The sequence below is a fragment of the Marmota flaviventris genome, chromosome 10 (genome assembly GCF_047511675.1).
Source record: "Marmota flaviventris isolate mMarFla1 chromosome 10, mMarFla1.hap1, whole genome shotgun sequence".
NCBI lineage: Eukaryota > Metazoa > Chordata > Mammalia > Rodentia > Sciuridae > Marmota > Marmota flaviventris.
The window spans coordinates 87165991-87187537 of record NC_092507.1 but is presented as its reverse complement, the minus strand read 5'-3'; the positions used below and the strand labels follow the sequence as shown (position 1 = coordinate 87187537).

At 41.1% G+C, this 21547-nt stretch overlaps 2 pseudogenes; both read left to right on the top strand.

Annotated features, from left to right (window-relative positions):
- Nucleotides 1–17243: 17243 nt before the first annotated feature.
- On the top strand, nt 17244–18041 carry LOC114083515 (protein FAM50A pseudogene; annotated as a pseudogene).
- An 812-nt stretch (nt 18042–18853) lies between these two features.
- LOC114083516 (tumor necrosis factor receptor superfamily member 21 pseudogene) lies at nt 18854–20914 on the top strand (annotated as a pseudogene).
- Nucleotides 20915–21547: the final 633 nt, after the last annotated feature.

Sequence of the window (21547 nt, the reverse complement as noted above, 5' to 3'; positions counted from 1 at the left end):
CTAATTAGCATAAATGTGGACCAATAGCATTGCTACTTTTTTCAATCCCTAATTAGTATAAGTGGACCAATAGCAGTGACCCAAGTTCTATACAAACCCTTAAATTAGCACAGTAAGATGGAGAAAACCTGCTGTCAGGTCCCCTCTTATATTGCCAGAATTCTGTTCCTGTTTCTATTCTTTAATAAATCCTATTCTTACAGGCAGTCATCCTGGTCTGTGGATTTCATTCTTTGAATTCAGGAGACAAGAACCCTGAAAGAAGGAGAAATTGATGGTGAGTTGCTGGGGGTCTGCTGAAACCCTGGAGTAACAGCCCACCATTAAGAGTTGCAACACTTCTCAGCTTCATAGGCCTGCAACGTATGGGCAGAGGTAGAAAAACTCCAGAATCACCTGCCAGTTGAGTCAAGAAATCATTTCATTTAAAAAGTCTGGCTTCACCATAATATGATAAATAAAACAGTTTTCATTTGTGGCTTGCTCACTTAGTGATCAAGGACAAGTTACCTAACTTTTCTTTCCTCCTCCTCCTCCTCCTCCTCCTCCTCCTCCTCCTCCTCCTCCTCCTCCTCCCCCTCTTTCTAATTTCCTGGGGATATAACCCAGAGGCACTCTATACTAAGCTATTTACCCACTCATTTTTAATTTTTATTTTGAGGCAGGATCTTACCTAAGTTGCTCAGGATGGCCCTGAACTCATGATCCTCCTACTTCATTCTCCCATGTAGCTGGGATTATAGGTGCGCACCACCGCACCTGGCAAGTCACTTAACATTTCTGTAATTCAGTTTCTTCACCTGGAAAATGAAGGCAAATGTCTTCGCTATCCTGGTCATTAGTACACTAACAGTTCCTATTTTCTGAAACTGTAAAAAAAAAGTAGAAGATATATTGCAATAATACTTTATGTGTAAGTACTTACCACATAAAAACTGAAGAAGTGGTAATTATTTTTAAACCTTTAATGATCAATTTTTCCTTTCCAAATGAAATTTCAGCAGAATACTTCCTTGGACTCTGGGGTCTTTATTTTAACTTCTTCTTCCAAGACAATCAGTGCATCCTATCATTCAGACACAGTGATTAGTTCAAGGATGGACATCTGACATAATCTGGACCATTAAGACCCAAGGAAATTTGGGTGGGCCATTTCTTAAAAGTCTTCAGAAGGTACATGGGTGGGGCTCAGTGGTAAAGTGCCTGCCTAGCCTGCTCAAAGCCCTGGGTTCCAACCCCAGCACTCAGAAAGGAAAAAGAAAAAGGAAAGACTTCCTGGAGAACTACAAGGAGTCAGCTCTCCTGTTACACATGAACAAGGACACATAAACTCCTGGAAGCTTCCTGGTGACATTTTTCAACCACAAAGGGGAGAAATTTGGGAGATAAGACAGTCCATGACAGACAGAAGAGAGGAGGCAATGGAGTCTTTGGTGATACTCTTGAAGTCCTTAGCCAAGTCTCATCAAAAGTCTACCCCATTTAGGTGCTTTCCAATAATACCAGAAAATTAATTCCTTTATGATGTAAGCCACTTTCTGTAACTGGAATATTTCTCACTGATAAAGGCACCTCAAGCTCCACAGGCTCCAAATTGGATACCAAATCCCTCACTTTCACCAAGATAGATAGATGGATAGGTGGATATTGTGATCTTTCTAAGTGATAATAAAAATTAAAAGTACATATACTGTGAATGGTGCCCTGTGGGGTGATGTGTCTTCCGAGATCTTCCTTATTACAATAAACAAACAGTCGCCAATGAACAAACTAGAAATTTCCCTCCCTAGCTTATATTCCACAAAAAATTGCATAATATAGATAAGCCTTATTTACACTATTTCCTAAATATCTTTGATCTTTCCACTGGTCTTTTCCACTGGCCTCACTGTCATCTCTCTCCTGAGCTCCTTCATACCACCCTAATTTACCTTTTTGCATACACCTTGCCCCTTCCCTACTTTGCCTGCCCACCTCTTCAATGTCATTTTTAACCACTCTCTCCACTCTAGCCACACTGCGCTTTTTTCAGTACCTCAAACATAACTTATTTTTTTAAATTTTTCTACCTTCAGAGCTTTGGACATGTTGCTCTCTCTGCCTGGAACATTCTATTTTCTGAGTTTTGATGAAATTTTCCACTTATTCTTTGGCTTTTCATGTAAACACAACCTCCTCAAAGAAGCCTTCCCTCAACAAGTTTGGGTCCCTCTGTATCCTCCTCAGACACTATCCTGTACTATGCTGAATGTAATACTAGGACCACCATTTACTGAGTGCTTCCTATATGTCAGGCCACTTCACAGAGAGTTTCCCCATTTTGTGGATGAGACAACTGAAGTTCAAGATATGGAAACTTTTCCAAGGGCACATAGTTAGAACATGCCAAGCTAAAATTAAAATACAAATCTGTTGTCTCTAAAGTTTTTACTCTGTCCACTACTTCATTTTATCTTCCTTGATTCACTGATATTCCTGTAGAGTTCAGTGAACTTTAGTATACTCTTGTGAAGTTTCTCTGTAACGTCTCGAATTATCTAAACTTACATTCAGTAAATACTGACCAAAAAGAAGATCATAAAAAAAGTATTATAAGAAAATAACCCCCCAAAAAACAAAGGCCAAAATGTTTCTCCGATAAGCAGATGCTGATCCATAATGGGGGCTGGGGGGGTGAAAGGAAGAATGAAGGAACTTTGGGTTGTGTAGAGTGGTGTGAGAGGAGGGGAGGGGAGGGAGTTTGGAGGTGGGAAGGATGGTGGAATGAGACATTATTACCCTATATACATGTATGATTACACTAGCAGTGTGACTATGCACCATATACAGCCACAGGAATGTGAAGTGCTCCGTTTGTGTACAGTGTGTCCAAATGCATTCTACTGTCATGTATAACTAATTAGAATAAATTTTTACAAAATAAAATAAAAATGTTATAATAATGACATTATAATAATATTACCATATAGCCGTTAACAACTTTCCCTTTCTTTTGTAATAATATGAGATGATTCTTTATAAAATACAATGTAATCACTTTTCTTTGTTAATGAATGTCTGGGGCATATGGCTTTACCTGTTCGGATGACAAGACCTTAACAACTGTCTCAGGAACAATCTTGAGAACTTCATACTATTTCCTCTCCACAAAGAAATGGCACCATCCTTTTTCACCATCTCTATTAAATGGCTCACCATCTTCACATTCTTTGTTTCTACACTCTGGGCCTTTGAAAGGAAAAGAAGAACTCTGAAGAATCACAATACAATTTGAAGAACTTTGAGAGTTACAGGTCTAAAAAGTGTTGCACATTGCACCTGTAGGGGAAGCCTTGCTATTCTATTTTGGTGATCAGACACCCTAGGAACCATGTATATTTTGTTTAATCCTGCAGTTTCCAAGGACATGTTATATTTGGGACACTGCCCAACATGCCATAGATGTGACTGCTATATAAACTAGAGGATGGTACAGAGGCTACAATACCAGTAAATGGCCTTATGAAAATAACTTTTGTAGTGTACTGGAGGGTGGTGGGCTGTCACAATCTCCGAAGAAAAATGGATACCTAGAATTTGCCTGTCAGAGTGCAAATGTCACCATCATGGGTGCATCACGCCTATCTTGGTCTTTAAGAAAATGAGAAAATAGCTAACAAGTGGCTATTTTCCAATAGTCTTTCACACAGACCAAGTGTGATCAATAGGGTCTGTGTGAACAAAGGAAAAAGGATGGAATCTAACTAAATCTGTGACCAACAGACAAGGGCACATCTGGAAAAAAAAAGATATTCAGTTTAGCTTTGAGAGAGTGACAGAGAATGTGCTCTATACATTGAACACATTGAGCATTACAGAAGAAAAATCAATCCCAGAACAATGTGATCCAGCATGTGAGTGAAGACAGCACAGAAGAAAACAAATTAAATACAGTCCAGAAAGAGAAGACACAAGAGTGATTTTTAAATAAAAGGTATTGAAAAGCTATTTGTTAAAAGGCGCTGGGATTCAGGCCGTCTGTCGCCAACCCCTAGAGCACCTCTGCAACCGTGACTGGGCTGCTGAAGAGGAAGTTTGACCAGCTGGAGGAGGAGGACTCCTCATTCTGCTCCTCCACCTCCTCTGACTGTGTCTCTCCTGCTCCCCAAGCTCTTCAGTCTCAGGTGAACAGAGCCCCTGGGGTCAGATGCCCCTACCTGAACGGGATTTCTGTGGCTCCCAAAGTTTTACTCTTCTGTCCATTTTGAAGCGGGCTCCTCGGCATCACCCAGGCCGTGTTGCCTTCACTGGCACCACTGTCTTCTACTTCCCACGGTGCCAGGGCTTCACCAGTGTGCCCAGCCATGGTGGCTGTGCTGTGGGCATGGCCTCTCGCCATGGCGTCTGCGCCACTTCTTGTGTGAATTTGTACAGGAAAGTCCAGGCCTGGCGTGAGACATTCCTCCAGTGTTTGAAAGAGAAGCTGGAGATGCTGGGATGGAAGCTTTCGGCCTCTGGAGTACCTGAGGGGGAAGCAGGCCTGCCACTTACAGTGGATGCCATCAATGATGCCTCTGTGGAAGAGGACTTGGCAGTGGCTGTGGCAGGCGGCCGGTTGGAAGAAGTGAACTTCCTACAACCCCACCCAGCTCGGGGAGGAGTGCTCTGCTGCGAGCTGCAGGTGTGTGAAGGATGGAAGGATGGACCATGAGGAGAAGCGGGAAGTGCAGGCGCTGCGCCAATCCCATGAGGACTGTGGCTGTCACTGCAATAGGGTCTTTGACCCTGAGACCTGCAGCTACAGCTTGGCATGTATCAAGTGCCAGATGGACCACACAGGGTTCCCCTGTGGCTGCTGTAAGGAGGCTGTGAGAACCCCAACCACCGTGAGGAATTTAATCAGGCACCGTGTGCAATCCCCTCAAAAAAGGACAAATAGCTTTTTTTAAAATAGTGCCTCTTTATTGGTACCTGTCAGCTCAGGTACATTGTGTTCCCACAGCACAGGCTGGCAAGGCTGCCTAGGCAAAGGGGCAGGCCCAGAGCCTAGCTTTCTTGGCACAGACACATAGAGAATGAATAAATTATAATTCTGACACTGGGACAATATAAAAGTTGATGTAAAATTCAAAATTCATAATTCAACATCAGCAAACAAAGGGCATTAAAGCCCTAAGGAACCACCCCTTAGCAACTGGCCTCAGGGTACATGGTGGGCTGAGATGGAGTGCAGTGCCCCAAAGCCCTGCAGGCCATGTTCATACCAAGGCAATCCCCTTGCCCTTTCTGGGCATCTAGTCTCCCCCTCCTACATTATGGGCTGGGAATGGAGGCCACTTCCTTTTGGAGGGGAGAAAGTAGATCAGAGGGCAAGAAGCAGAGGGGCTGGGTGGGGCAGGCATAAGGGGGTTTTGGTCACAACTGGCCAGCCCAGCGCCTGCTTATACAGCCATCCCTGAACCAGGCAACTAGTAGGAGATCACAGGGCTTGCATCCACACCTGGTATACACCAAAGCCCAGGCAGGACAGGATGCAGGACAAAAGGGACCCTGCCTCCAGCACTACCTATCAGCCAAAGAGGCACAGCTAAAGCTGCTTCAGTCTCCAAATAAATTATGGAAATAAATTACAGTCTTCACAGTCCAGAGGATCTGGCCACCCATGGGTCTAGTGAGCGTGTGGATGAAATGGGTTCTTCTACTCTAAAAGGACTTATGATAAGTCCTGGGGTAATTGATCCCAATTATGAAGGTGAAATTAAAATTATAGCTAATTCTCCAAAGGGTATATCAGTAATTTCACCAGGAGATAGAATAGCACAGTTATTAATAATACCCAGCCTACATGATAAATTTTCCAGTAGTAGTATAGAAAGAGGTTCCAGGGGATTAGGCTCCACAGGTGTAGATTGGGTTATGCTGTCTTTAAATTTAGACTCTTGCCCAATGCTAATACTAAATATTCAAGGACATGAATTTAGCATCATATCTCATCAAGAATGGCCAAAACATTGGCCGTTACAACAAGCCACTCAAACGCTTTGAGGCCTAGGAGTGGCAACTAATCCCCATAGAAGTGCAATGGTATTAGATTGGAAGGATTCTGAAGGATGTGAAGGAACTATATAGCCATATGTATTGGACCATCTTCCTATAAATTTATGGGGATGAGATGTCCTAGATCAATTAAGTTTGACATTAACAAATAACATCAATCCAACTGCGCCCACTATTAGGGTTAGACAAGGTTTCAGGAAAGAAAAAAGATTAGGAGAACAAGAACAAGGTATAGCGGCACCAATTCAAATAGATCAAGGAATAAATAGACATGGATTGGGTTTTCAGAAGGGGTCACTGAGGCAATAAAAATTACTTGGAAATCAGAAAGACCAGTGTGGGTTCCTCAGTGGCCCCTGACTAAAGAAAAGATACAAGCAGCCCATTACCTGGTCAAACAACAATTAGCGGAGGGACATATACAACCTTCCAAATCTCCCTATAATACTCCCATTTTTGTCATTAAAAAGAAATCTGGTAAATGGAGATTATTGCAAGATTTAAGAGACATTAATAATGAGATGGTTATTACAGGACCTGCTCAATCAGGGATTCCCCAATTGTCTGCTTTGCCAAAAACCTGGTATGTTTTAGCTATAGATATTAAAGATTGTTTTTTTTCAATTCCAATTCATCCTGAGGATAGTCCACGTTTTACATTTACTATCCCTGCACTGATCAGAGATATGAATGGAAAGTACTCCCTCAAGGGATGGCTAACAGCCCAACTATGTGTCAAATTTATGTTAACAAAGCAATCCAGCCACTTAGAAATCAAAATCCTGAACTATAAATATTTCACTATATGGATGATGTATTGTTAGCACACAAAGATAAAAACACATTGCTAGAATGTTATGCCACTTACAAATTTATTAAAAAATTATAATCTCGAGATAGCAATAGATAAAGTACAATTAAATTTTCCAATTAATTATTTAGGAGTGCTATTATCCTCAACCATGGTCTGTCCACCAAAAATTCAAATACGAGTAGATCAACTCAAATCACTTAACGACTTTCAAAAGTTATTAGGAAACATAAATTGGATAAGGCCTTATCTAGGCATACCAACAGGAGAGTTGGGACCTTTATTTGATATCCTAAAAGGTCCATCAGATCCAAATTCACCCCGCATGTTAACGCCTGAAGCAAAGAAAGGCATTCAAAGTTATTGAAACATATATGGAAAATATGCATTTGGATAGAATTGATATAAGTTTGCCTTTATTATTTATTGTAATACCAACAAAAAAATATTCCTACAGGAGTATTTTGGCAAGAAGGTCCATTATTGTGGATACATTTATCTTATTCTCCTAACACTATTCTTACTAGGTATCCTGAGGCTGTAGGACAATTAATACTCAAAGGAATAAAAGCAGCAAAGGGAGTGTTTGGAATTTCTCCCAATAAAATTATTACTCCATAAACTACGGATCAAATTGATGAGTTAGCTAATGAGTTAAATACTTGGGCAATAATCATGTGCAAATCTAATGTTTCATTTGATAACCACTTACCATCTAATCCTTTGTTGTCTTTTTGGTCTTTGCATCCAGTAGTTTTTCAAAAAATGACAAGAAAAACACCTATCATGAATGCTCCAAATATATTCACTGATGGGTCAAATAATGGTACAGCAGCAGTAGTTACCCCTGATCAAACTTTTACATTTTTAGTACCCAAACATTCAGCTCAAAAGGTAGAGCTTAATGCAGTTTTACAAGCTTTTGTGATGTTTAAAGATTCTGTATTTAATTTATTTTCTGATAGTCAGTATATAGTTAATGCTATAGTATCACTTGAAGATGCTGGTAGGATTTCTCCTTTCTCTGCTGTTTTCCACTATACAAAGTTAAATCTGGGACAGAAAAGATCTATTTTTTTATAGGACATATCAGGGCACATACAGGATTGCCTGGAGCCCTTAGTTTGGGCAATGATTTAGCAGAAAAAACTACACATGACATACATATTTTCTCTACACTAGAAGAAGCTACAAATTTTCATAAAAGGTTCCATGTCAATGCTAATACTTTACAAAAGCATTTTAAAATAACTAAGGAACAAGCTAGACAAATAATAAAACAATGTCAAAATTGTGTGACCTTTTTACCACAAGTTAATGTTGGAGTCAATCCTAGAAGATTGATACCTAACCATATTTGGCAGATGGACGTCACACATTTGCCAAAATTTGGAAAATTAAAATATTTGCATGTTACAGTTGATACTTCTTCCAGATTTTTGATGGGCTCCCTTCATGCCGGAGAAAAAACTAAAGATATTATAGCTCATTGCTTACAAAATTTTGCCACTGTGGGCATTCCAAAACAGTTAAAAACAGATAATGGTCCTGGTTATACTTCCACCTCCTTTAAACAATTTTGCTCATCATTTGGCATTACTCACATAACAGGAATTCCATACAATCCTCAGGGACAAGGCATAGTTGAAAGAGCTCATCAAACTATTAAAATGTACTTATTAAAACAAAAAGAGGGAATTGGAAAGGGGTATATATCCCCCAAAGATAAACTTAAAATAACCCATTTTACTCAAAACTTTTAAAATTTGAATTCATCAGGGCTTAGTGCTATGGAAAGGCATATGTATCCAAAAAATGTACATAAGCCTAAGGTACTTTGGAAGGATATTCTAACAGGACAATGGAAATGTCCTGACCCAGTGATTGTCTGGAGTCGGGGTTCTGTTTTTGTGTTTCCACAGGGAGAACAGCAGCCGATTTGGATTCCAGAGAGACTAACCAAAGCGATTTCTAAAGACCAAAAAAAGATGATTTGACTCACATCCATAACAGCTGATATCCAGAGCTCCAGCTTGGCTATTCTTACATCTGCAACAGTGATTAACCAGGATGATTTTTTCAATATCTATTTTATTATTGCCTTTTCCCACATCATAAAGTTCTATTTTATTTTTTGAGCTCATACAGACCTAGGTTAATGTTTTTCTGATCAGTTTTATTTTTTGACTGTGGAGTTTTTAAACATTGCAATGGAGATTTCACCTAGGTAAAGCTACAAGGCCTTTACTATTGTCTTATGTATTGTATGTTATGTGTGCACACTTCTGTTTTGTGTTGTATGTCTATATGTGCGTATGTCCATATATCATATGAGGAGCGCTCATGAATAAATGGATCCGAATTTTTTTATTCACGTGATTTTAATGGTTTAATTTAGATTGGGTAAACAGCTGTTGAAAGTTGTTTTAATATGTGAACAAATAAGGAGGTTAACAGATCTGTTTGTTTACTTTCACCTTTCCTTTTCATTATATTTAATAATTCTGTTCAGGATAATGTAAATTGTTCAAAAAATTGTTTTCTTAGTGCCTGTTGGAATTTACATAATTTTTTTTTAGCATTATTGCCAGAATTCCTATCTTCAACCCAGTGCCGGTGAAGACAAAGATAAAACCAAACTACAGCTTCTTCGATAGTTATCACAACAAACTGTATAAACTGATTCATCAATGAATAATAACTCAATAAGTGATGCTCAATCAAGAAGTCGATTTACTTTGGGAGGAAATGGACATATTGATGGATTCCTCTGCTTTGAACTGCTTGCAGAATTTGCCTGGACTATGTATCACTTGTATGCATTGTGAACTATCTGTTAGTGCAGCGAATTGTGGTAGTGCTAGAGTATTTTTGCTGATGGTGTCAACGGTGGTACAATTTTTCAAAGGAGCCCTCAATTGGCTTAGTGTCGTGGCATTTTGCATCCTCCTCCCTTCTACTAGTGATGGTCTAAAATTTGGGGGCCAACAGAGGTGAGGCAAAGAACCTCACCCCCCCCACTGGCACCAAGGCCAAATTTGGGGGCCAACAGAGGTGAGGCAAAGTACCTCACCCCCCCACTGGTGCAAAGGCAAAATTTGGGGGCCAACAGAGGTGAGGCAAAGAACCTCATTCCCCCACTGGTGCAAAGGCCTATCCACAAGTATGGCTGTATGCTGGACCGGTAGTCAGTCATGGGTATGACCCAATTGCAGTGGTACCAACCTAAGACAGGAGGCTGACACCTAGAGGTCAGCTCATCTGATGACGGGTAAGGACCATGTATAGTATTGGACAGCCTAACAGGCTCGGTCCCTAAGCCACATTGCTTGTTGTTTAATTAAACAGAAGGGGGGAGATGTTGAGGGCCACAGCTGAGTCGGGATGACGCATAGCATTTTTGCCAGAAGTAGTGGTTGAGAGGTGACTCCAGCGAGTTCTCGAGGAGTTCCCGTTGAGTTCCAGTTGAGCTCTCGCGGGGATTCCCTGAGAGTTCCCCTTGGTTGGGGAAGTGCCGGAGGAGGGATATTTCCAGCTGCGGGTTGCTGGACGAGCCAAGTGGCATTCAGGAGAATTCCTGGGGTGCATGTGTGGAGTGTGCTGGTGGAGTTCAGAAATAAAGTTTGTTCCTGCTTCAGTGGCTTGTGATTTGTGCCCAGCCAGACTGCGGCAGTCCTTGGTGAGCAGAGCTCTTTCTGTGCCTCTTGGTGCCCTGTCCTGAGCTGCTTTCCTGCACCCTTTTGCCATGATGTTCTGCCTCACCTTGGGCACAGAGCTATGGAACTGGCTGTGAATGGACTAAGACCTCTGAAACCATGAACTCCATGTAAATTTTTCCTCCTCTAAAATTGTTCTTTTCAGGTCTTTTGGTCACAGCAGAAAAAAAAAAGCTGACCAAAACATGGGATGTGTATACTTCTTTTATATATATATATATATATATATATATATATATATATATATATATATATATATATAAACTTTTGTGGGAAAAACATATCTATATTCTAGAAAATCCATACCAGCTTCCTAAAATATCCAGTGTTTCATTATTAACTATGAAAGCATGACAAAGAATTATTGTTTATCTAGGGAAGAGGGGGATTGCAACATAAAAAAAACTGAGGTAAACAGAATTACTAATTCCAGAAAAAATAATTACAATTTGGGAAACTACAATTAATTAAAACACAACAATATAAAGTGACCTCTAGTATACCTTAAAGAATTGAGATGTTAATGAATCAAGAAAAATGCCAAATATGAAACAGATACTAGTGATACACTAGAATCCATAATCCCATAATCCCAACACTTGGGAGGTGAAGGCAGGAGGAATATTTAAGCTCAGTTCAAGACCAACCTGAACAACATAGCAAAAATCCCTCTCAGTTAAAAAAAAAGAAGAAAAGAAAGATACTATAAAAGCCAGATGTGGTGGCACGCACCTGTAATCCCAGAAGGTCAGGAGGCTAAAGCAGGAGGAATGCAAGTTCAAAAATTCAGCCCCCACAGCAACTTAGGGAGATCCTAAGAAACTTACCGAGACCCTGTCTCAATTTTTTAAAAATTGAATTAAAAAGTCTAGGGATGTGGTTCACTGGTAAAGCACCCTTGAGTTCAATGGCCAGTACAAAAAAAAAAAAAAATAGGAACAATCAAAGTGATAAAAAGAGCTCTTGGAAATGAAAAGTTTGATTGCTACAATAATAAGTTTCACAAAAGGGTTAAAAATATGATTGAGGAAATTTCCACAAATGTTGAGTAAAATGACATTGTAATAAAAAATACTTAGGAAAAACTAAAATGCATAGAGATTGTGAAAACTAAAATGCATAGAGATTGTGATGTTTATTTTTATGTTCCAACTTGACTGGGCTAAGTGGGTATTTCTAGAAGAGATTAGCATTTGAATTCATAGATTGAGTAAAGAAGATCTACTCTCACCACCTTAGATGGGCATCATCCAACAATTTGAGTGTCATCATAGAACATGAAGGTAGAGGAAAGCAAATTCATTCTATCTTCTTGAGCTGGGACATCTTTGTCTTCATGCTCTCAGACACTCAGGACTCAGAGACTTAGACCAGTAGACTCATCCCTCAGCCCAATTCTCCAGTCTTTGGTCATAGACTGAGAGTTGAACCATGGTCCTCAGGCCTGTGGATTTGGACACTAGCAGGTCTCCTGGTTCTCCAGTTTGCAGACAGTACATCACAGAACTTCTTAGCCTCTATAATCACATGAGCCAATTCCCATTATAAATCAATCACCCTCTTCTCTCATTCAATGAGTTATAGGACTGAACACAGGTGACAAAATATGCACAGTAAAAAAAATAAGACTTGAGCCCCTTTCCCCTACTTCGAATTCAGAATATCTGCAACCAAGCACACTTGCTTCATCTCTATTTCTGTAAAAATTGGAGAGAAATGTGTTCCTCAGTGGCTCAAAAAGGTAAAAGTAGGTAGTGGTTGTTGCTAGAAGCCCATAATTTCTGCCTTATATACAATAATGGAAAGAGTGGAAACCCTCCTCACCCCCTGTCACCGCTATATCACCAGATCCATAGAAAGTAGGCCCCAAGGCACAGGCAATCAATTTAAGGCATGGTCTACTTCAAAGGGACCACAACCAATTACAGGTTCCTGGGAGAGAACAAAGAGTTAGTTTAACTCCTGGACCAGCCTCTGTCTCTTCATGTCACAATTTTTGATTCTCTCCATGAATCAAAGGATGGTGTAGGTCCATCACCCACCTTCAAAAAAAGGGCAGATTTTCTAATTTTGCCCCTCCCTAGAACACTAGTGCTAGATTATTAGACTGTGTTCAATGATTTGTTTACATATCAACCTCTATTCATAAAAATTGTGCATGCAAAAAAAAAACCAGTATATTATTAGGTTTTTGTAACCTGAAGATGAGTTCAACACCTGGCAGCTACTGAATAAATGAATCCAGATAACTGGCAATAGTTTGCACATGAGAGTATAAAAAAAATAGTATTGACCTGTCTAAAATCTTCTCTATGAGAAGCATCACATATTATTCATGTTACTCAAAAACATACACATGAGCCATGCAACACACCTGCATTAGGATGTTTAGACATTTCATTTGTCCTGTGCATGTTCCAGCACAGGTACCAGCTAGGCCCTCAGCCAACAGGTATTTCCACAACTGGCCAGGTTTTCTTTCCTCATCAATGATATCCTGAAAAGTCCATCTTTCACCTATATCAGTTCCCTGTTAAAACAAAATAAATAGCAACTAGATGGTCTCAAATGAAAGTTTTATCTCCTCATAAGATCTAAGGAATGGTGTACATATCTTTCCTAAATTTTGTGCTCTACCAACCAGTATAATTTTAAATAACTCATTATATTGTCAATTATAAATTAATAACAACTATATTATCATGTTTAGGATAATCTTTATCAATTTTTAAATATATTGCATTTTCAATTGAAAATTATTTGTCTAAGATTGAATACAAAAAATAATCTTTCAAATTGTCATAAATATTTTTAGCTATGGCAAAACTCTATTCAAACAAACTCCTAGTGAGGTAGTAGCTATTTAATTGACAATAATGTCAGAGTCTCTTTAGAGTTCAAGATTTAGTGAATTGCTATGTTATCTTCAGTCAGACTATAGTTTAACAAAATAAATATGAAATATATAATACATATTTAAAAGAGTTTTCTTTTAAATCTTGACCTGTGGTAGAAGTGGTGAAGTCTGATCATTTCCACGTAGTACCCAAAGCAGAAAATAAGTTCTGCTATACATGTGTCATAACTTGGAATTTTTGAGGGGCAAGAAGATTGTTCACATAGATTTTGATTAAGAACCTGGGCCCAGGAATTAGATGGAATCAAATCCAGACTTCCCTAATCCTAACTGAACAATTTCTCTGGGCCTCAGTTTCCTTAAATGTGAAGTAGAAACAATACTAATTCCTTCTTTGTATGATTGTTAAGATAAATGAAAAGCCAGGTGCAGTGGCACACACCTGTAATCCCAGGCTATTCTAGAACTTGTGCTTCCCCTGCCTCAGTCTCTCAATTACAGGTACACCACAGCACCCAGCCATAACACAGAATGTTAAGAGAAAGTTCAAGTGTTGAAGAAAGAAACATAGATTTCACAAAGAAACAACAGACATCACAGCTTTGAAATATCAGTTTCAGTTAAAGTCCTTTATTTTCTACTGTTAATCATCACAGCTAAAAATGTAGGGTGCTTAACATGACAATTTTTTTAATAACAAAATTTTTTCATAACAAAAAAATTGATATTCTAAATGCTTTTCATTTTTTAACTTCTTTAATCCCCACAATGACCTAAGGCACAGATCACATTGACATATAATTTTACAGACTGTGTTACATTTTTATGCCCATGACCCATGACATAAAATAAACAAATAGTAAAAAGAGACTACTTACAGTAAAATGATTTCAGTAATGAACAATTTCCTCAACATTTCTGAGAGATTTCAATAGGAAATTCTTCTTCCATTCATCCCAGTCCACTGTCATTGACCCATCAAGATCCATGCTGTACATTTTTTTAAAAAAAGAATATGCTCAAATAGAAATTGTGATTCATAAATTTCAAAAACATCAACAATGACATCAAGTCAGAACATCTGGATTATAGTAGAGCTGTGTCCATTGTTACTTTTGTGATATGGGAGGTCACCTAACAGCCCTGAACTCCAATTTATATGGGGGTAATTCCTACAATAAGGAACTATTCAAAGTATTAAATGAGATGATATATACATTGTCACCATAAAATATAAAGAACTGCAGAAATGTAAGTCTGTATTATTACATCCCAATCTGCCAGTGCTTCTTCTTCAACATTTCTCCTTCTTTCTGCTTAAAACCCCATTTTGTAACTTCTTTTCATTGCTAATCTCTCTAGAAATGGAGTCATGCTGACAAATACCCTTTGTTGTTGCAGATCTTAAAAGACAATTTCCATTTTTATGGATCTAAATATCTAATATCCAAAATATCAAAAGAAATCTAAATAGCCATGGAATTATAATTCCCATTGAGATGATACTGTTCAAGCCCATTTCAGAATTTTAAAAATTGCCATTAGAGTGAGGCACAGTGGCAGAAGCCTATAATCCCAGTGGATTGGAATACAGAGGCAGGAGGATCACTAGTTCAAAGCCAGCCTCAGAGAGACCCTGTCTCTAAATAAAACATAAAAAATGGCTGGAAATATAGTTCAATGGTTAAGCACCCCTGAGTTCAATCCTCAGTACCTCAGTACAAAAAAAATTCCCATCAAAGAATTTCTCAAATAACTAAATGAAATTAAGAATTTGAAGAAAGACAGTGAGATACATTGCTTTACTAATTTTGGTTTTAAATTTTTGTCTCAGCCAACATTTAAATCCTCATTTTTTTCAGGGATTATTGCTAATCCTCAAGCATCTCTTCAAGCCTAATACTCATTCTCAGGCCAAGTCATCCCAATTATTCCAAAAACATGAGTGCTCAAGCAGTTTCATCATAAATAAATAAAAACAAAAAGACTCTTGTCCCCACCTTCCCCACTATCACTCTGTTTCTGTCTCTGTCCTTGCAGCAACACTTCATCAACAGTTACCTCCCTTGTCTCTAATCTCTCCTTGCCATTTTTGAACCCACTAAGCTCTCACCACCATTACTCCACGAATGGCTTCCACAGGGCTAAATCCAGTGGTCTATCCCCTGTCCTTGTCTTAGCTTATCAGAGTCATTTGACAGAGAAAACTATCTCCTCCCAAACTGTCATCTGTATTTGGCTTCCAGCACAGAGTATTCTACTGGTTTCCCCTTTTATCTCTAGTTGCTCCTTCGGGGTCACTTTGACTGATTCTGCCCATATCCCCTGCCTCTTAACATTGGAAAATATTAGGACTCAGTATATTGTATTCTCTCCCTGGTCATCTCTCCAGTCTCATGGCTTTAAAGACTTTCTGAAAGTAACAACTCACAAATCTCTAGCTAGGGTGTTCCTTTGAACTCCAGATTACTAGTTCAAGTTGCCTACTTGACATTTTTACTTAGATGTCAGATTAGCATCTGAAACTTAACAAAAACAAAACTAGATTCTTATATTTACTCTGTCCTAACCCTGCTTCTCTCACAGTCCTGTCCATCCCACTACATGGCAACCCCAGTCTTCTAAGTGCTCATATCAAAATTCCTGACTACCCTCTTTTGTATCACACACATGACCCAGAAGTAAATCCTGTCGCCATTTCAAAATATATCAATAATCCAAACAGTCCTTACTTCTTCCATCCTAGTACAAGTCACCCTCAAATTTTGTCTCTTATGTAAAACTGTCCTAATTGCTCTCCTTGATTTCATCCTTACCCTAGCTACTCTCAATACACCAGCCAGAGTGAGGATGTTACAACTTAAGTTAGATCATGTCACACACTTGTTTAAAACCATCCAATAATATATCAGTAGAAGTCCAAGTCCTCACAATTTCCTGCAAGACCTTATGTGATCTGGCCTGTTACTTCTTCAATCACAGACTCCTATCATCCTCTTTCTCATTCACTCTATTCCAAACCCCCTTCAGCCCCTACCTCTTCCTATTTCCTTTGTCTGGAAAGCTCCCCCACAGGATTCATCAAGTCTTCCATGTCACCTCCTTCAGATCTACTCAAATGTCACCTTCAAGGTCTTCTCTATTTACCATGTGTAAACTCTAGTTTCCACCTCAACACACACACACACACACACACACACACACACGCACACGCACACACACACCTTGAGCTGTTGGTTCTAACCCCTCCCAGTTGGCTATAAGCCACCTCCTCTCTCTCTACATCACATGCAACATGTCCTTCTCTGACAGATATTCTTCCTCAAAGCTCACCTATCCTCAAAAAAATAAATAACATTTAGACTTGCTCAATTGTTCTCTTTCTTTATCTCATATTCCTAAATCAATAAACCACAATAACAGACCTCACCTCCTCACCTCCCTTTCTTTCAATAGCCCTCTGCAGTCTGATGTAGTCCTTTGTCACACTGCTGAAACTGCTTTCACTGAGAAATCTCCCAATGGACATTTTTCAGTATTGATCCCTTCTGTTAAAAAAAATCTAGGATTTAGCAGGGCTGCTGTCACAGTTGTTGCCGACACCACCACGGCTCAGTACAAGGGCGCCCCAAGTGAGGCAGGATGTGCCAAAAATCTGATGAGGAAATGGGAAGAGGAGCAGGAGCAGATGGAGCAGAGGAAGCAGTGGGTTGCAGAGAAGAACATAATGAAATCCAACATTGACAAGAAGTTCTCTGCACACTATGATGCTGTGGAGGCAGAGCTCAAGTCCAGCACCATGGGTCTTTTGACCCTGAATGACATGAAAGTGAAACAGGAAGCACTGGTGAAGGAGCAGGAGAAGCAGCTGGCCAAGAAAGAGCAGTCAAAGGAGCTGCAGCTAAAGCTGGAGAAGCTGCGAGAAAAGAGTGCAAGAAGGAGGCCAAGAGGAAGATCTGTAGCCTGCCCTTCACCTTGGAGGAAGAAGAGGAGGGAGGCGAAGAGGAGGAGAAGGTGTCCATGCATGAGGAGGAGCTGTAAAGGAAAGAGATCACCACAAAGAGAAGGAAAATGTGGAACCCAGATGTGGACACCAGCTTCTTGCCTGACCAAGACAGGGAGGAGGAGGAAAATCTTCTCTGGGAAGAGGTGCGGCAGGAGTGGGAAGGCAAGCAGGAGAAGATTAAGATTGAAGAGATTGAAATCACCTTCAGTTACTGGGCTGGCTCTGGGCACCAGCATACAGTCAAAATGAAAAAGGGCAATACCATGCAGCATTTCCTCCAGAAGGCACTTGAGATCCTGCGTGAAGACTTCAGTGAGCTCAGGTCAGCAGGGGTGGGGCAGCTCATGTACATCAAGGAGGACTTAATCATTCCCCATCATCACAGTTTCTGTGACTTCATCATTACCAAGGCACGTGGGAAGAGTTGGCCACTCTTTAACTTTGATGTTCATGATGATGGCAGCTACTCAGCGATGCCACTGTGGAGAAGTATGAGTCTCATGCAGGAAAGGTGGTCTGAGGAGATGGTATGAGAAGAACAAGCACATCTTCCCTGCCAGCCGCTGGGAGCCCTATGACCCTGAAAAGAAGTGGGACAAGTATAAGATCCGGTGAACATCTAGAAAGTGGTTTGGCCTCGGCTGTCCCTGGTGCACCTCCATGTCTCCAGAACTCAAGCGTCTGACACACCTGCGACTGTGCTGTTGTGTGCTAGGAGGATGGTAGCCACTCATCCCCTGGCATTGTCATTGCTTTTTTCTTTTACAATAAATAGTGCACATGTTAAAAAAAAGATCTAAATAAATGAAGATGTAATGTTCATGAGAGAAAATTTAATATTATAAATTTGCCAATTCACCAGCAAATCAATCTACACATTTAACAAATTGTAATCAAAATCCAAAAAGGGAGTATATGTGTGTGTATGCTTATGTGTATGTAACTAAACAGGCTGGTTCTAAAATTTATATAGAATTTATGAAAGTATATAAGATAATAAGAGCAAACAACCAAGAATAGTATTGATGCTATTGAAGATTAAGAAAGTAAGACAGAACCTTAATTCTAAAGTAATTATAAAGATATTGTGTTAAGTAGCTTCCTGTCAAAGTGACAAAATACCAGAAATAATTAACTTAAAGAAGAAAGGACAGTCCCTCGCCTGCGGGTCTGGGCAGTGGAGGAGGGTGTTTCGTAGTGGCTGGAGGCTTTGCTATGGGAAGTTGTCCCTTCTCTCTCTCTGGGCCAGCCCTCCTCCCTGGTTCTCCTCAGCCGCTGTCTGAGGAGAGCGCCTGGAGGCCCAGGCTGCAGCCCACGCTGTTTCTCCCAGCCCGGGCGGCAGCGCCACTTGGCAGGTGCTGAGTGCCTCCCTTGCCACCTTCCTCCTCTGCCTGGCTGCCGCAGTGCACAAGGGGTGTTGGAGGTAGATGGGCTCCCGACCCTGGAGGTGGCAGTGGATATGGCGCTGGGCAATAGCGTCCACCGATTCCAGCTACCATGGAGCCACAAGCCACGCCCCGGGCATCCCTGTGAGCGTCCCCCAGCCAGCCTTGGGGACCTCTGCGAGCAGCAGCACCACCCTCGCCTATTGCAACTGCATCGTCTGAAGAATTGGAGCCACGATGATCCACTGGCTCCTTTCTCCTGCTTAGATTCCTTAGCACCACCACCATGGCTCAGCCAGACCGAAGGCCCCAAATCTCACTGGCACATACCGCCATGTTGACCATGCCACTGGCCAGGTGCTAAGCTGTGACAAGTGTCCAGTAGGAACCTATGTCTCTGAGCATTGTACCAACACAAGCCTGCGAGTTTGCAGCAGTTGTCCTTCAGGGACCTTTACCAGGCATGAAAATGGCATAGAGAGATGCTATGACTGTAGTCAGCCATGCCCACGGCCAATGGTCGAGCAATTACCTTGTGCTGCCTTGACTGGCCCAGAATACACTTGCCCACCTGGCACGTTCAAGTCTAATGGTACCTGTGCCCCCCCATAAAGTGTGTCCTGTGGGCTGGGGTGTGCACAAGAAAGGGACAGAGAACGAGAATGTCCGGTATAAGCAGTGCGCTCGGGGTACCTTCTCTGATGTGCTTCTAGTGTGATGAAATGCAAAGCATACACAGATTGAGTCAGAACCTGATGGTGATGAAGCCTGCGCCAAGGAAACAGACAACGTCTGTGTCTCGCACCTGGCCTCCAGCACGCCCCCGCCTTCCCCTGGCAAGCCATCTTTTCATGCCTTGAGTACATGGAATCCCATGAAGTCCCTTCCTCCACTTCTGTTTCCAAAAGCATGACCTCAACAGAATCCAACTCTTCTGCCTCTGTTAGACCAAAGGTACTGAGTAGCATCCAAGAAGGGACAGTCCCTGACAACACAAGCTCAGCCAGTGGGGAGGAAGGCATGTACAAAACACTCCCAAGCTTCAGATAGTCAGCCACCAGCAAGGCCCCCACCACCAACACATCCTGAAGCTGCTGCCATCTATGGAGGCCACTGGGGGGCGAGAAGTCCAGCACGCCCATCAAGGGCCCCAAGAGGGGCCATCCTAGACAGAACCTGCTAAGCATTTTGACATCAATGAACACTTGCCCTGGATGGTTGTGCTTTTCCTGCTGCTGGTGCTTGTGGTGATCGTAGTGTGTAATATCCAGAAAAGCTCCAGGACTCTGAAAAAGGGACCCCGGCAGGATCCCAGCGCCATTGTGGAAAAAGCAGCGCTGAAGAAATCCATGACTCAAACTCAGAACCCAGAGAAGTGGATCTACTACTGCAGTGGCCATGGTAGTGGCATCCTGAAGCTTGTAGCAGCCCAATTGAGAAGCCAGTGGAAGGATATCTATCAGTTTCCTTGCAATGCCAGCGAGAGGGAGGTGGCTGCTTTCTCCAACGAGTATACAGTGGATCACAAACGGGCGTACGTGGCTCTGCGCACTGGACCATCCGGGGCCCTGAGGCCAGCCTTGTGCAGTTAATTAGCGCCCTGCGCCAACACCGGTGCAATGATGTCCTGGAAAAGATCTCGGGCTGATGGAAGACACCACCCAGCTGGAAACTGACAAACTGGCCCTCCCAACAAGCCCCATCCCCAATCCTAACGTGAAACTTGAGAATTCCACTCTCCTGACTGTGGAGCCCTCCCTGGTGGACAAGAACAAGGGCTTCTTCATGGATGATTCTGAGCACCTTTTCCCCTGTGACTCCACATCCAGCGGATCCTTGGCATTGAGCAGGACCGGCTCCTTTATTACTAAAGAAAAGAAGGACACAGTGCTGCCGCAGGTACTCCCGGACCCCTCTATTTTGTGGCCTATCTTTGATGACATGCTGCACATTCTGAACTCTGAGGAGCTGCGGGGCATTGAAGAGATTTCCCAAGCTGAGGACAAACTAGATAGGCTATTTGAGATTATTGGAGTCAAGAGCCAAGAAGCCAGCCAGAACCTGCTGGACTCTGTTTATAGCCATTTTCCTGTTCTTTTGTAGAAGGTAGAGAGACTGCATTCTGAAGATAATGCTGGAGATTAGTGGCAGGATGATTTTGTTTTGTTCCTGACTTTTGTTTTTTGGTGTGTGTGTGTGTGTGTGTGTGTGTTTAACAGAGTATATGGTCAGTGTTTAAGTTCTTTCTTTTTCTTTACCCTTCTGGGAAGTTAGATTATAAGTCTTTTCAAGGTATAACTGTTGCAAAATATCCACCACTAAAGTTTTTAAGTTCTGTATTACTTCCGTTTTTGCCACCTTATGTATTTGTTATGTGCACTTTAATTCACTTAACTTACCATAAATCTCAGTGTGACTTTTCCTGCACACTTGATTATGAGACTCTTAACTTTTAAAAAGTGTAAATGGCATCTCGTGAATTCTATAAGCAGTCTTTAGGTCTTTCAACACCTACTGTTTTTCCCACACCTATTTTTTTTTAAATATTACTACCATTTTTATTTTTGTTTTGTCCTTTACACATGTTCTTAAGCATTAAGGAAATTTAAGACCCTGTTGAGTTACTGTAATGCAATTAGTCTTTGAATTATCTTTTTAATATGTCTTGTTGTGTAGTTCATATTCATGGCTGAAACTTGAGCACACTATTGCCGATTGCATGGTTTTCACCTGGAC